General features: G+C 36.9%; 1 protein-coding gene across 1 annotated transcript in view; it reads right to left on the reverse strand.

Annotated features, from left to right (window-relative positions):
- Positions 1–5,425, reverse strand: part of LOC150088767 (calcium-activated chloride channel regulator 1-like) — a 58,294-nt gene extending 52,869 nt beyond the window's left edge. The window contains exon 1 of the mRNA XM_090369636.1: positions 5,314–5,425. The gene's annotated coding sequence lies outside the window, so the exon portion shown is untranslated. The remainder of the gene's footprint in view (positions 1–5,313) is intronic.
- Positions 5,426–14,806: the final 9,381 nt, after the last annotated feature.

The raw sequence follows: 14,806 nt of genomic DNA on the forward strand, positions 1-14,806 counted from the left end.
TACAAGACCAACACTCACTAAAGCAAGCACAGAGACAGTCTCTTGCATAAAGAATAGCTTTAACTGCTATCGCAAACAAGCTAGAAACCCCCACAAACACTACTAAATCCAACGGCTGAATACAGACACCCACTTAAAGAAGAAAAACAAAAAAAGTTTAGGGAAACAGCAGTGACCACTTCAAGGGGGATCGGCACTACTGGAATTCCATTTCCAAAACACCCGCATTTCTGTCAGAGCTTGATAACAGTAAAAGAACCATGGATACCCTTATGTGATTGATCGAGACAGGCAGAACAGAAAAAAAAAAAAGACTGAAATTTAGTTAACTCCATAACCAGAAATCATCTTAAACAAACTGAAAATGACAAAATAAAAGGTAAATTTTATGTCGACAGAAGCCAACCGACAGGTCAAAATGCAAATATGCAACGTCCCATTCTTAAAACACAATGAAAATAAAGCGAAATAAGAATCATATGTGTCTTCCCCTTTCAAGTTTCAACATATGAATTATCCTTTCCTTTTGTCAAGCTATGAACTGAATCTTTACACTACCATTTTATTGAAATATCTCACAGAAATTTACATCAGAAGTAAACTGGTTGAAAAGGATAATTTCTCTTTGCTTCTTCTCATTTACCTTTTGATCTTAGTTGAATATGTACACTTCTTGCAAGAAGACAAAATGGCTGAGGACCAGTGCTTTCTCTAACAAGCAATTTGTTTTTCCAATAATACAGTACTAAACACTGTACCACGCACGCTCTGTGTTCGAATCCAATCCTAACGCTGCCATGAAAAATGCAGGACCGAAAATATATGCACGAACGCCACATGTAGCTGCAGTGACAACGCAGTTTTTAAGTGTATGGTGTGCGGCTCTGCTTTATATGTGTGGAAACACTTTTTTCTTTCTTTTTTACCCTCTTTGAATAAGATATATTTTGTAATACACCACCTCTACAGTTTCAGAACCACGCATTCGAAATAAATGGCAAAATATGTTTGTTAAAATGATACATTAAGACAGGAGTTTCTCAAAATTTACAACACCGCAACCCCTACAATGATAAATGAATTTCTGCAACCTCTTCCCCATAAATAAAACTAATAATCTCATTTGGGTTAGAGTTTGACAAGAAATTAATATGCCACTTACTTTTAATTAAAATTTAATCTACATATCAAATAAAACAATGATATAGCTTTAAACTTTATAAAATAAAACTGTTGCAGATATAAACAAAGCAATCATATAAAACCGGAGGCAAAATTGAAGAAAAACATTTGCGACCCACCAGGGGAGGATCCCAATCGATAGTTTTAGAATCCTTGCATCAAGAGCTAAATTTTACTCTGAACGAGAGTAAATTCTGTTTTATAATGTATTAACTCTACAAATCAGGGAAACTATTATCTTTTTTCCCCCTGGGACTCACAGATTGACAACGATTCAATTCAGGTGGGATCATTAGGACACTTCCTTTTAAATTTATCAAGAAAACGTTAGACGTGATCGTTCGACTTTATTTCCAAACTTTGACTGTTCGGATTGGTGGATTTCAGTATATATAATTTACTTCTCAATAACCTGGAATCATTAAAGATCGAAGGCAAGAACCAACTGACATTTCGGACTATGTTTATGATTCTCTATTTCACCAAGGACAGAAATCACAGTCTTTGCAACAAAATCCTATTTTCGAACAGTTCAAGGCAGTTCCGACAACCGTTGGTTCACTTTGGCCCCTTGGATAGATAGTCTTCCATTATTAAATCAGAAAGGCAACAATAATTAACACAATCTTCTTTACAAGTTTTAAAATTATCATGAGCTACATGGTTCAACTGTACATATAAACAGCATATATTAAATTTAATGTTTGGTTTCGACACTCATTTGTAATCCGGGTATCTCTTTTTAATGAAATGAAATGCATGCACTGAATTTTAACCCATCTTTATAAAATGCTCACTTGGCAATTTTTTGTTATGAAATATTTCTGCCATGCATGTACACTGCGACCTTTAGATCATACTGTAAGCTTCGTATTCCGTTTTCATAATCCTTTGACTAATGTATATGGAGCTAGGACGTCACTGGAAATTCATTATCGCCCACGATATCCTTTTATTTTATTATTTTTTTTATATGAACAAACAGAGTTAATAAAAGCCATAAATTTGCTTTCAAATTAAAACTGCCTGAGAGGGCTGATTCTGATCTACGAGAAGAACATAACTATTTTATTGTGTTAATACTGAATTAGCAACTTGCTTTAAATCTTCAGTTTTTTGCTATAACCTTTTTATTCTATAATTATTATTTTTTACCCCCAATTTTATACTTGTAGAACGAAATTGCTACGATTGGAGGAAGTCAGCTTGTTTAGAAGCTGCAATAGTAATTAATTTTAACAGTGTTTTCGTGATTTAGGAACGAAATAGTCAGCCGAATGAAAGGATTCGTCGACCGCATTAAATACTTGTAGAACATTACCTCCCCCCTCCTACACTGAAGTTAGTCAGCTTTTGGCGGAAGTAGGAGTCCTTTTAGTTCTTCAAAATACGGAAGCCTGCATTTAACACCAGCATCCAACATGCATAATATTCATTTCTTTCGGTTAGCAGGATTATTATTGACCAATTCCTTCCCTCCACCCTCCAAAGGAACCCACACCTTTTTGTTTATTTCAGGACATCTGCAAAAGCATATTTTAGTTACACTCTTACGATGGCCTAGTAACGTCTTTTTACTCTAAAAGAGCCATCACTTACCGAGGCGTTTATCAGAAGGTTGCGTACCATAAACCGGAAGTGTAACAGTTCTGTGACTGCATCCCTTTATCAACTAACTGTTTGTTATTCTTAAATTACGCACAATCGCAGAAAGTTTGCAAAGTCTAGGTTAATTTTTTGTCACTATATTTTTCAAGCATCAATACTATACTTTCGTATTGTCATTTATTTAATTAAAACATAATGCAAAACTTAAATTTTAGTTAAATCTACACAACTATTGCCAATATATCGGTTTTGTGAGTAAATTTTTTATATTGGATCTTTGTGAACAACATCATTTAATCGCCTTAGCCAGTAGTTTTACTAGCCATTTATTTAGCCTGTTTCGATTAAATTGCGAAAGTGATAAAATAGTTATACTTTTAGTTTTTATTCTATTTTGGGCTCCTACTGTTTTTTTTTTTTTTTTTTTTTAAATAAATATCAATATTTTTTAGCTACGAAGCTTAGCGGCCTCTAGTGGTACTCTTAGTTTTATTAATATTATTGTAAAATGGAGGTCATCTACCTTTCTTATGTCTTATTTTATGATTATCCGTTCGTACTATTTTCCAAGAAGCTCTTAAAGGATATAAGAATTTCATAGTCTACTTATAAGCTACCTTTGAAAATTGAAGAAACGAAGATGTGAGACATTAGTCGCTTGTAAGCAGGTTGTTTTTAGCGTAGGGTCAAAACGAAAGGGAAATATAAAGTAAGATTTCCAGATCCCATCCTTGAATTTTTTTTTACAGAAGTTTTCTAAATAACTTAATCGTTTTCTTATTTTTAATTACATAATTTTGCTCGTTAGGCCTACATAATATTTTATATTAAATGATTGGATGTTAGAAGCCAAATTATTCCAATGCCTAAAGTGTTTTTTTCATAACCTTTTGTGAAATATTACATTAATGCATTAAGCAACGATGTAATTAGTGTAATGTAGTTGACAACTTCTTTCAATTACTGGTTAAGTAATTAACTTTCAATTAACTGTCTAATTATGCTACATCACAAAAAACTATAAGGCAGACTGTGCTTTCATAAACAGTAATTTGAATACTAATTTACTACGATAAGCTATATAAAAGCCTCATGTAGATGAATAATTATTACGAGAGGACAAAAGTTCTTAATGTTTCTTCCAGATAATTTGCATATGTCAGGAGATGCAGGTGCTTGGTTACTCCTGTGTAAAACTTTTCTTAACTCGATGAAAAATATGCAAAGTTAACTTTATGCCAAATTGATATATATACCTAGCGAAAAATTTAATTCGAAATCGTTTCTAATGTGTTGCGAAGCAATTTTGATTACTTTAAGTATGCGTATGATTGTAATTTTGATAAAGAAAAAAACCTGGAATCCCCAGAATCGTATATTATTATTATCCAAATTATGACTTTTATGCAAATATATTCTACAAATTAATATATACAAAGGTTACATGTGAATAATACAGGAAATTGTTTATTCTCTGTTACTATATAAAGTGAAAATTCAACCTTAATGCCCAAGTAAAACATGTTGGGGGGGGGGGATGTTAATAAATATCAGAAAAACAAGCACTACTGGTTTCGACGTACTTTGCCAGTTAAGGATAATTTCTTTATATTTTAGATGAACAGCAGTTAACAGATAAATAGTTGCTGCAGTCAATAATAAGTGTATTTAAGATAAAAAAACTAATAATAATAATTTCCGTTTATATTCAGGGGCAGCAACCATTATACTCCATGAGCATATTTGAATGAAGTTCTGTATCTTCCTGGTGGTTACGTCAGGGGCCGTACAAAAAGGTGATGGGGTTGGATAGTGTGATGTTGAGGTTATGGTTCTTGATTAGCAAGTTTAAAGTTATTTCAGCCAAGTGCTATTTTCACTTCGTCGATAAGAGTAAGGTCTTCTGTAGAAGAGCTTGGCGAGAGTTTAAGGAAGTTAAATGTGATTTGAAGAATATAGGTCAAATGTCATCCTGCCTTCGGCTTGTAATAAAAGTGCGCTTCCTGTAAAAATATGAACCACGGCACGTGTGTAACGTGACCACCGGGAGAAGTTTACTTTGAATAAATGAAAGCACAGATGATGAATATAAATGCGAATAGCAGAGTAAAAAAATGAGAGAGAGAGAGAGAAGATAAAACCAACTTTATACACAGTGGCGAAAGTATAAAGTTAAGTCTATCTCCTCCAATATTATCTAAAAGATTTATCCATCAATCAAAAATCGGGCCTTCTTACTTTTCGGATTCCTTCCCCCCCCCCTCACTGTGGCAGACCTGGAGTGTGGTAGTTTCTCCACTGCTGATACCGAGAGGTATGACTGTCAGTTCTTTACAAGAAAATTTCATTTCTGGGTTTGATCACGGGTGTTTGTGCGAATATATTAAATGTAATATTTATGAAAATAAATATAACGATTAAAGGTTTTATTAGCTGTAACTCACTTCTGATTACCAGAAAAAGTTATATTTTCGATAATTTTTTTTAAAGAATATAAAGATTAAACGATACTCATTCACTTACCTGAGGATCTCAATCGGCACTCCACTTTACTACAAATACGCTGGAGAAACGCGGTCTATTCGTATGAACTTCCTTCCTGACTTCGCTTTCCCGGGCCCGGAAATGGGCGTTCTTAACTTCATCTCACAGAGGGAGCTGCAGTATTGGCAATGATATAAGTGACCATCTTTTTTTTTATTCTTTTTTCTTTCTTCACTTGTCTATAGTTGTCATCACGGTTCACTCTCACTGATAAATAACGTAATCCTTTTTGCTACATAACAGCAAAGTGGTGTGAGTAAATGAAGATTACGTGTAAGCAGAATTTTGGACGGGAGGTAGAGGACGTGGCAGTAAATATTTTTCCTTCAAGTTTTAGTGCCAAGTTCAACTAGACATTGACAATCATCGTGTAAAAATAGCTTGTCTGCACTAAGAAAGTGAAATTAAGAAAATCGAAGTCGAGTGGGTTAAAAATAAGAGCTCTTACATGTTTTGGGATAACTTACTGAATATATTTCCTGGAGAGTGTTTTTCTCTGGAAACTAAATAAAAACGGAAAGAATAAACTAACTGTTTCGAACTTCAAAGGTAACAAAATTGAAGGTATAAAGCAGGAAAGTTCGAATAAACTGTAATTTGGCTTTTTAAACGAAGGGTTGTTTTTAATTAGAGGTACTGGCAGTAATGTAATGAAATTCGTGAATTAACGTGATTTATATTTTCGGATTAAAAGTATTAGTTGTATTATTTTATTAGTGGCGTATCTGGAGTTGATGGCGCCCAGTGCAAAAAAAAAAAAAAAAAAAAAAAAGGCGCCCCTGGTTGCATTTTTTTTACCATAAAAATGGCGCCCTCCAAATTTGGCGCACAGGGCACGTGCCTCACCCTAGTTACGCCACTATGTATTATCAGTAAATCAGCGTTAAATTGTTTAATAATATATATTTTTTGGGAATATAATAATTATTCGTCGTATTTAATGTTTTTTGCTTCTGAAATTAGATCGCGGGCCAAACGCAGTCCTCGTCAGCAAATCACAAAGTAAGGTTAAAAATAAATTGAAAAATGTAAGCAGGAAAGTGAGCTAAAAATGATGTGGTTACAAAGGATTGTTGTTGTTTGTGTGGTTTTTAGGAGCATTAGCAACTAAGGCCATATTTCTCTGGGATATGCGGTGGTCATTCCCTGACCTTTCCGCATCTTCCGTATTTGGTGGTGACGGGCTCGAACCCCGGTCTAATTAAGAAGCGTGTGCTACGCACTGCTGCTCCTTCCCACCTGGCTACGGAGGCGCCTTGGTCACAAAGGAACTGGATGCAAAAAATAATTTTGATATCATATATTTGGATTTCAGGAAAGCTTTTGACACTGTTGCGCATGGAAGACTATTGTACAAATTGGAGCAGAATGGTATTAAGTAAGTTGCTACAATGGATAAAAGGATGGTTGAGTGGGAGAAGACAGAGGGTGGTAATCAATGGGTGCTGCTCTTCGTGTACTAATGTTATTAGTGGAGTCCCACAGGGTTCGGTGTTGGGTCCACTGTTGTTTTGTATATTTATCAATGATATTGATGAAGGTATATCAGGCTTAGTGTCGAAGTTTGCAGATGAAACAAAGGTTAGCAGGGTTGTTAATGACAGTAATGGCAGTGTGCTACTGCAACAGGATCTAGATAATTTGGGCAGATGGGCGAAGAAGTGTCAACTGAAGTTTAACCTTGACAAATGCAAAGTACTGCATATGGGTAGAAGTAACCCGAGAGAAAAGTACCAACTGCGTGGTAAAAAAGTAAAAGTAAAGTGCAGCCATTATCAACCCACTGCAGGATGGAATTGTTGAGGAAGCCTCCTCAACAATTCATGTTGAGGGAAATGGACCATAATCTGCCACGCTGGTCCAGTGCGGGTTGGCAGATCGACCGTATTCAGCAGTCAGGGGCTTGAACCCCGGTCTACTCAAAGAGCGTGTGCTACTGCACTCCCGCTCCTGCCCACTCGGCTACGGACGCGCCTCTGGTATTATACTTAAGGTGGTAGAAAATGAAAAATACCTGGGAGTGATTGTGCAGTCAGATATGAAGTTTTCTGAGCAATGCAGACAGGCTGCCAGGGCAGGTCATGGGGTTTTGTCAAGGATGGCATGATGCCGTGAAGGGTATTGTATGGTCGTGGTACCTGCGTGTACCGGTGAACTGTACAATGAAGATCTTATTTGCTTGAGCGTGTACAGAGAAGGGCAACAAGATTGGTGAGGGGAATGAAGGGATCCTCTTACCAAAAAGAGAGGCTTAAGTTCTGCAAATTGCAGTGGCTGGAGACTAGGCACCTGCGTGGTGATCTAATTGAGGTGTATAAGGCCTTGAATGGGTTGAGCACGCTGAATTCTGATGGGATCCTTTCACTTGTTCAGATTACGAACCTAAGGGGGCATAAATTCAAATTAAGAAAAGACAGATGTAGAATAGATGTGCGAAAATTTGCCTTTAGCCAGCGGGTGGTTAATTGCTGGAACAAACTTCCATCTGTCGTTGTGGAAGTTGATAGGTTGAATAAATTTAAGGAGGAACTGGACAGGCATTAGGAGGGAATGGTGTGATATTTTTTTTTTTTTTTTTTTTTTTTTGGCTGATGCTGCATAAGCTCATACACTTGCTTTCTTGCATCACATGCCACTACTACTAATATATACCTTTCGACATGATCACCAAAAATATTTATATACTGTACACTACTTGTCCGAACGTTTTATGAAATTCTGAAGGCCGTCTGCGTAAAAAGAATTTTGTTATTGCTGTTTGTGATCTACATAATTTTCAAATTCTGCATCGTCAGAAAAACTCGAGGATTGTAACTGGCATTGAGTGATGGGTCCATCATTTTCAATTAAATTCAAACTGAGTTTCGATTCGCAGAAAAGGGCCGTTGAATACTGCTGTTGCCTGAGAAGGCAAGACCATATGCACATACTGTAACCCAAGGGTTCGTTAATCATCTTCGTACAACCCTAACCTCGCTCCCCGCTATTTCCATTTGTTTGGCCAACTTAAACAGCAGCTTAGTGGAAGACTTTTTTTCTGATGATGTGGAGGTTGTAAATGAGGTACCTTCGTCCCTGGTTACTACAGCCATCGATGTCTTTTTACACAGTGGATATTCAGAATTTGATATCGCAAATTGTTTTTCAGAGGTTATCAGGAGGGATTTCGTTTCAACATTATCAAATGTAGACTGTATATCCAAAATACTATATCGTAACCTGTTCTTTCCTACTGAGAGTTTCTGAATGTTATTCTTTCTAGCAGGTTCGTAACAACGAACTTGTCTGCTAGGACAGAGTGCATATACTGTATTTGGGATAGCTTGGGAAACAATGATCAATGAACTTTTCTTGTGAAGCGATTTAAGAAGTCTACAGCCAATTGAAATTGGTAATTTTAGTGTGTACAAGGAGATCCCTGATAAAGGAACTGGTTAATTTTGAGGTGAACTTTGGAAATAGTAAATCTGTCAGGGTGTACTGCAGCTTTATTTGATAGTTCGTTAATGACTAATAAGTTCTTATTCGATAACAGTATTTTTTTTTTTTTTTTGACGGTTCTTCTTTTTCTGTGTTTGGGAGAATAAGAGGATCATGGTTCTTGTTGCGGCTTCAACAAGTTTACAAAAGTATTCTTTGTCCATGCTAAAAAGGTCTTTTGTTCGAGTAACTTGTTTAGGTATTGAGTGAATACGTGTTACATTAAGTAGTGTTTTCTATAAACAGTTTTGTGAGCCTCTGTTGCAACATGATGATTTTTGTCACTCGCTTGGAGAGGTCCGGGTTCGAATCCCATCGATGACTGGAAGAACGACGGCTGTAGTTAGCCGATCCCAGACGGAGGGAGAAGGTTTCTCCCTTGAATTGTTCCGGGCTTTTCAGCCCACACAACATACAAATCGGCTGGCGATCACACAGTTATACAGACATAATACGCAATGAGCAATATGGTCTAAGTTGCTAATGCTCCTAAAAACCAGCAACAATAAAAACACTTAGGGATTAATTTGTTAAACATTTCTCGACATATAAATAATCATAAGGGGTGGGGGGATGGCGACCAGGCTTTTGAGTTATTTTTTTAGAATGCGTTCTTTTTCTTTAATTTCATATTTTTGGTTAAGGCGGGTCATACGCCCCTGTGACACGCACTGCAGATGACTAACTTGCATTCAGTGACTCCAGATGAATAAATTTAATAATTTGGCTTCCAATTTCATGCATGCGCAGAAACGAAATTTTTTCGGTTCGTGTATAAAATTTGTTTATTTTTTTATAAATCATGAGTTACTGTTATTTGGTAACACGCCTGAAAATGCTCTTTCTTGGTTTTTTGATTTGCCTCATTGCATCTTAGGCAGTGTAGTAAAACCATATGGAGTGAATATCATTGAAACGATTTTTCGACCGAAACAGCAAAAGAGATTGTCACCGGAGCACACGATCCATCTCAGTCCATTCAGTTAGGACTCTGGTTTTCAACCTTTTTTTAAATAACGGCACCCCTAAGTAATTTATTTTATTTTGCGGTACCCCTACTCAATTTTCTGCCTGTTAGATCTGATTCTCTCTCTGTTTATATATATATATATATATATATATATATATATATAATATTAAAAAATATATATGTTATATGATATTTATTACAATAATATAATTATAAAAATTACATTTCATAATACAAATTATATACAGTATATAATTTTATTCTTTATATAGAGGTACTAAGTAAACATCAATTATAAATCACCACAAAATTAAAAAGATACTGTACACCTTTTTATAATGAAATAAACATATAAATTAAAAAATAACAATAAGTTTAAGTAACTGAAACCCAAATTACGTGGCACCCCGGTTGAAAACCACTGAGTTAGGTGTTAAAAATTGAATCAGGAAACGGAAGTGACAGTATTATTCCCTTGAATTTAACTCAGCGTGCTGCGGGCGAGGTAGGAAGTTGAGTGAATATACCGTAATGGCTTTAGCAGACTGGTAGCCATCAGAGTTTGTTGTGCGAGAAAGTTGTTGTTGGGTTTTAGGAGCATTAGAGATTAAGGCCATATTGCTCCGTGTATACTGTATGTAAATTGCGTGTGTTCTGAGGTCGATTTTCTGTTTGCTGGACGAAAAAACCCATGCTACCCTCCCTTGAGACCGACGAACTCAGCCACGTTGTGAAAACGTGGCACCTAAAAATTCCTCTCATAATCGACGGGACTCGAACCCAGGTCTTTTCCATTCAGTGTGAGAAGGACGGCGATTCTACCAACTTACCCACAAGGGCATGCGAAGAGGAAATACTTTCTAGTTTGTTTGTAGGTATGATAAATGGGCTTTAATGGATTTCTTGAACAGACTGAATATTTTAATAAGTATGCCCTACTTAAAAGGTCTCCAGTAGTTGACAAGAGGAATTTTTGAAGCTAAGACAAAGCAGAGTGATCGTTTGAACACATGCAACATAATGATAACTGGTTTCATGTTTCTTTGCATTAACATAAAGAACAGAACTAGCAATTCAAAACTGTCTTCATTTAAAAAAAAAAAAAAAAAAAATCAGTGAATTGAAAGTTTACCGCTATAAGAAAAAAAGTGATAATTCATGATACATATTTAGTAAACCAATAACAAAATATGAGATCCTCAAAGCGCAACTAGTTTCCAATGCGGTAACCGAGAATTCTTTTTTTCGCATCCACAATATTTTCCATTCATTCCTCCAATGAGGATACTGCAACGAACGTAATATCCAGTGCTTCAGCTACAGTGTACAGCATATACATGTGGACATGTGTTTTTGTAAGGGGCGGCTCCTAGAACGTTAGTTCAACTCCGCCTCGTATCTCTGTGAAGAACAGTATCTCTACAAATGCGCCAGATATGTGTGTGTGACGTTGGTTTGTGTGTATTATGTGTGTGTTCTGTTGTTCTGTTCTGGCCACTTGGCTACCCAGAAGCATCAGTCACCTGGACAGATGATTCTGGGTACTCGTCCACACCACGGGAAGGTGGGCCAGTCCCAGCTAAACACGTACCGTCTCAATACGAGACTCTGATCCACCTGATGTTGCCAAAAGGTGGGCCAGATTCCTCTAGGGGCCCACTCCAGAGGGGAGAGAGAGAAAAATAAATAAATAAAAAATAAAATAAAATAAATAAATAAAAAATAATATATATATTTAGATTTTCCCGTGGTGCAAAAAAAAAAAAAAATCACTGTAAAACGCGAAACAACAAAAAAAAAAAAAAAAAAAGTGACAGCAACCCTGAAGATCGCAAAAAAAAAAAAAAAAAAAAGTGACAGCAACCCTGAAGATCGCAAAAAAAAAAACAAAAAAAAAACAACCATGTGACTGATTGTAGAACGCGAAGAAAAAAATAATAATAATAAATAAAAAAAAATAATAATAAAAAAAAAATAATAAATAAAAAAAATATATATTAAAAATAAAAAAAAATAAATAAAATAATATAAAATAAATAAAAAATAAAAGGGGGGGGAGAGAGAGAGAGAGAGAGAGAGAGAGATATGGTGTTTTCCTTCCTGAACACAGGCCGCAGAAACAAGCTCCACAGCCCATGTAGCAGGATGGGGGGGGGGAAATACATGGTTGGTTTCAGTTCACTGCTGGGTCCTCGATGTTTGCCACTGGGGGCCTGTTAATCCTTCGTCTGCGCTGTCTGTACAGCATATACAGGGATCACCAACCGGTCTATCGCGATCGACAGGTCAATAATTGGTACTACTTTCAAAATCGATCTCATATCTCCCGTTCCTATCGCCTTTTATCGAAATCCGCCATGCTTACATCCTGAACAACTTTTTGTAGATGGCCTGAAAAAGGTCAGTTCACATCGACAGACATTTTCAGCAGTTTCATATAATGGAAAAAAAAAAATTCTTATTTTTGGCTGTTTGTTATTTGGTTTTTAGGAGCATTAGTAACTAAGGCCATATTGCTCCGGGGATATGCGGTGGTCATTCCCTGACCTTTCCGCATCCTCCGTATTTGGTGGTCACGGTCTCGAACCCCAGTCTAATCAAGAAGCGTGTGCTACGCACTGCTGCTGGCTACGGAGGCGCCTTATTTTTGGCATATCCATTTTTGTTGAGGATGTAAGTGACTTGTCAGTTGTTAGAGAAAAGGCATTGAGTGTCAAGATTAGCCATGTTAATAATATACTGCTTCCATTGACTTGACAGTTGAGGCGAGCAGCATTTTAATTGTAACTCCCCGATCTGATATTTAATTGTGTTCAAGACTCGCACCATCTCATATGGTGAGAGGCCCTACATATAGCGGCAGCGAGTTCCACCATGAATCGTAATTCTGGGGCCGTTGTCTTACACCACGATGACAGATGGCAAATCAATAATACTAGTAATAGTACACCACAGTGTACTCTCAGGGTTTAATGAATGAATGTCTCATATTATCATCCCCCAATTCGCCGTAGCCGATTCAGAGTTATCTATTTACGCATGCGTGGGTTTTCTCAAAGTGGCCTATTATGTTTGCTGCTGTCGATCTCGACTAAGTTGAGAAAGAAGCTCATCGTCACCTTGAAAGCTCATGTCGCGTAATTTATTTCATAAAATATTGTCAGTTATTATTGAGGAACGTGTGTGTTGAAGGTGAAGAATTTCAACCGGAGGCCATTTCCTTGCAAAATGACAACATTAAATGTAGAAAATCTACATTTTCTTGTGCGGATGCTCTCAAAACAAAGCATCAAACCACATTATCAGACGTCTTAGCGATAGCATTCGAATTGTGTCAACGTCATACTAGAATTGTCCAAAATTGTAGCAAATATGGAGTGTCAGAGCACTTATTAATTCAGTAAATAATGCTTCAGGAATGTAATCCTTCTGTTTTGATTGCTGTTAAGGAATTTTATTTTTGTATAAAAATGTTATCTTTAAATACAGTATTTTATTGTATAGAAAGTAAAAAAAATATATAAATATATTTTTTAGGCCCCCCCCCCGAATAATTAAATTCATCTGCCGTGCTGTGTGTCTTATGTCTGTTAATTGCGTGTGTTCTATGGTCGAGTTGTCTGTTTTGCTGGACGAAAGCCCCAGTTTCTGGAGATAAAACCTTACTATCTGTGCCTGAGACCGACTAACTCAGGGACGGAGTGAAAAAAGCCTATTAAATTTCCTCGCATCATCGATGGGATTCGAAGCCGAGCCTTTTCCACCCGGTGTGGGGAGGACGATGATGCTACCACTGTGCTGCCGCGCAGACAGTCAAAATTTAAATTTTGTTTGTGATTTTGATAAAAAGAATGACAAAAATAAAATAATAATAATAACTAGGGGGCTCCGCTCCCTGCTTGCTTCGCTCGCCAACCCCCAGCCAATATCAAATATACAAAAAAAAAAAAAAAAAAAAAGTCTTAACTTGCTCGGCATCATTATTGAAGCCGCTTCGGAAAGAGTGTCCTTCACATGATCGACCGATTTGCTTACACCTGCCGCTCGGGCGGCTTCTTGAAAAGTCTCATACACTATGCCTTTCACAGTTCTCACGTCTTCGAAACACGACGTTTCGCTTCTCATAACAACAATTTCAAATGAAACATCTCGCGGCGAGACTTTACTTTACACATTTTTACGTTGCCGCCATTTATTTCCCGTTTTGTCCCACATAAAATGTACAGGTATGGCGGAGTACGTCACATATTCTACACCCCTCTCGTTATTATACTAACATTATAACGCACTGATCGAAATTTAATCAGGAAATGACTTATGTAATTATCTACCAGCGCGTTTGTAGTGACGTAATTGCCCCGCCCACTTATACACGTCACCCGCATCCCTCTTCTCCCATTGCCTCGATATATATCACCAGGAGGTAACATTTTTTAATGTATAGAGAGATAATAATTGCCAGATTTCGATTTGCTCGATTTTAATGAAATTTGGGATGCTCGACAAATCATTCTAAAAGAATTAAATATAAAATTGCATGTAATCCTGTCCACTGGGGTACTGGTACTCTGGCTAATTTGCACCACCTGCGCCGTAAGAGGAAACATTACTGATGATGCTGAAGTCCATCAACAGTCATCTAGTTGTTCTAATTCTACAACAGATGGCAGCACACGTCCCCCGAAATTTGTGGACAAAGAATTTAAGAACTACATCCTTGGAAATGTCGGTACCTAGGAATATCAGAAAGAGGAGGGAGGATGGAGAGCAGACCGGTCTACTTTTCCAGGTCTGGATATTTGGTAAAGTCCCGGAATTGGAGTCTGGAAAAGGTGGACTGGCCCAGTGAGGCTGTTTGTCCCAGGGTCGAGCTATTTTTTGACAGCATCCACAAGGTATCAGAACAGTACAGGCAGTTTTCGCTTTATGAGTTCCCGGGTTTACGAGTTCCCCCCCTCCCCAGGTATCAGGTATCAACAAAATCGAAAATAAGAACATTAATTGCAAAAAACGAATGTTAAA

This window comes from Mastigoproctus giganteus, chromosome 3 (assembly GCF_048544385.1).
Source record: "Mastigoproctus giganteus isolate SK-2022 chromosome 3, ASM4854438v1, whole genome shotgun sequence".
Lineage (NCBI taxonomy): Eukaryota > Metazoa > Arthropoda > Arachnida > Uropygi > Thelyphonidae > Mastigoproctus > Mastigoproctus giganteus.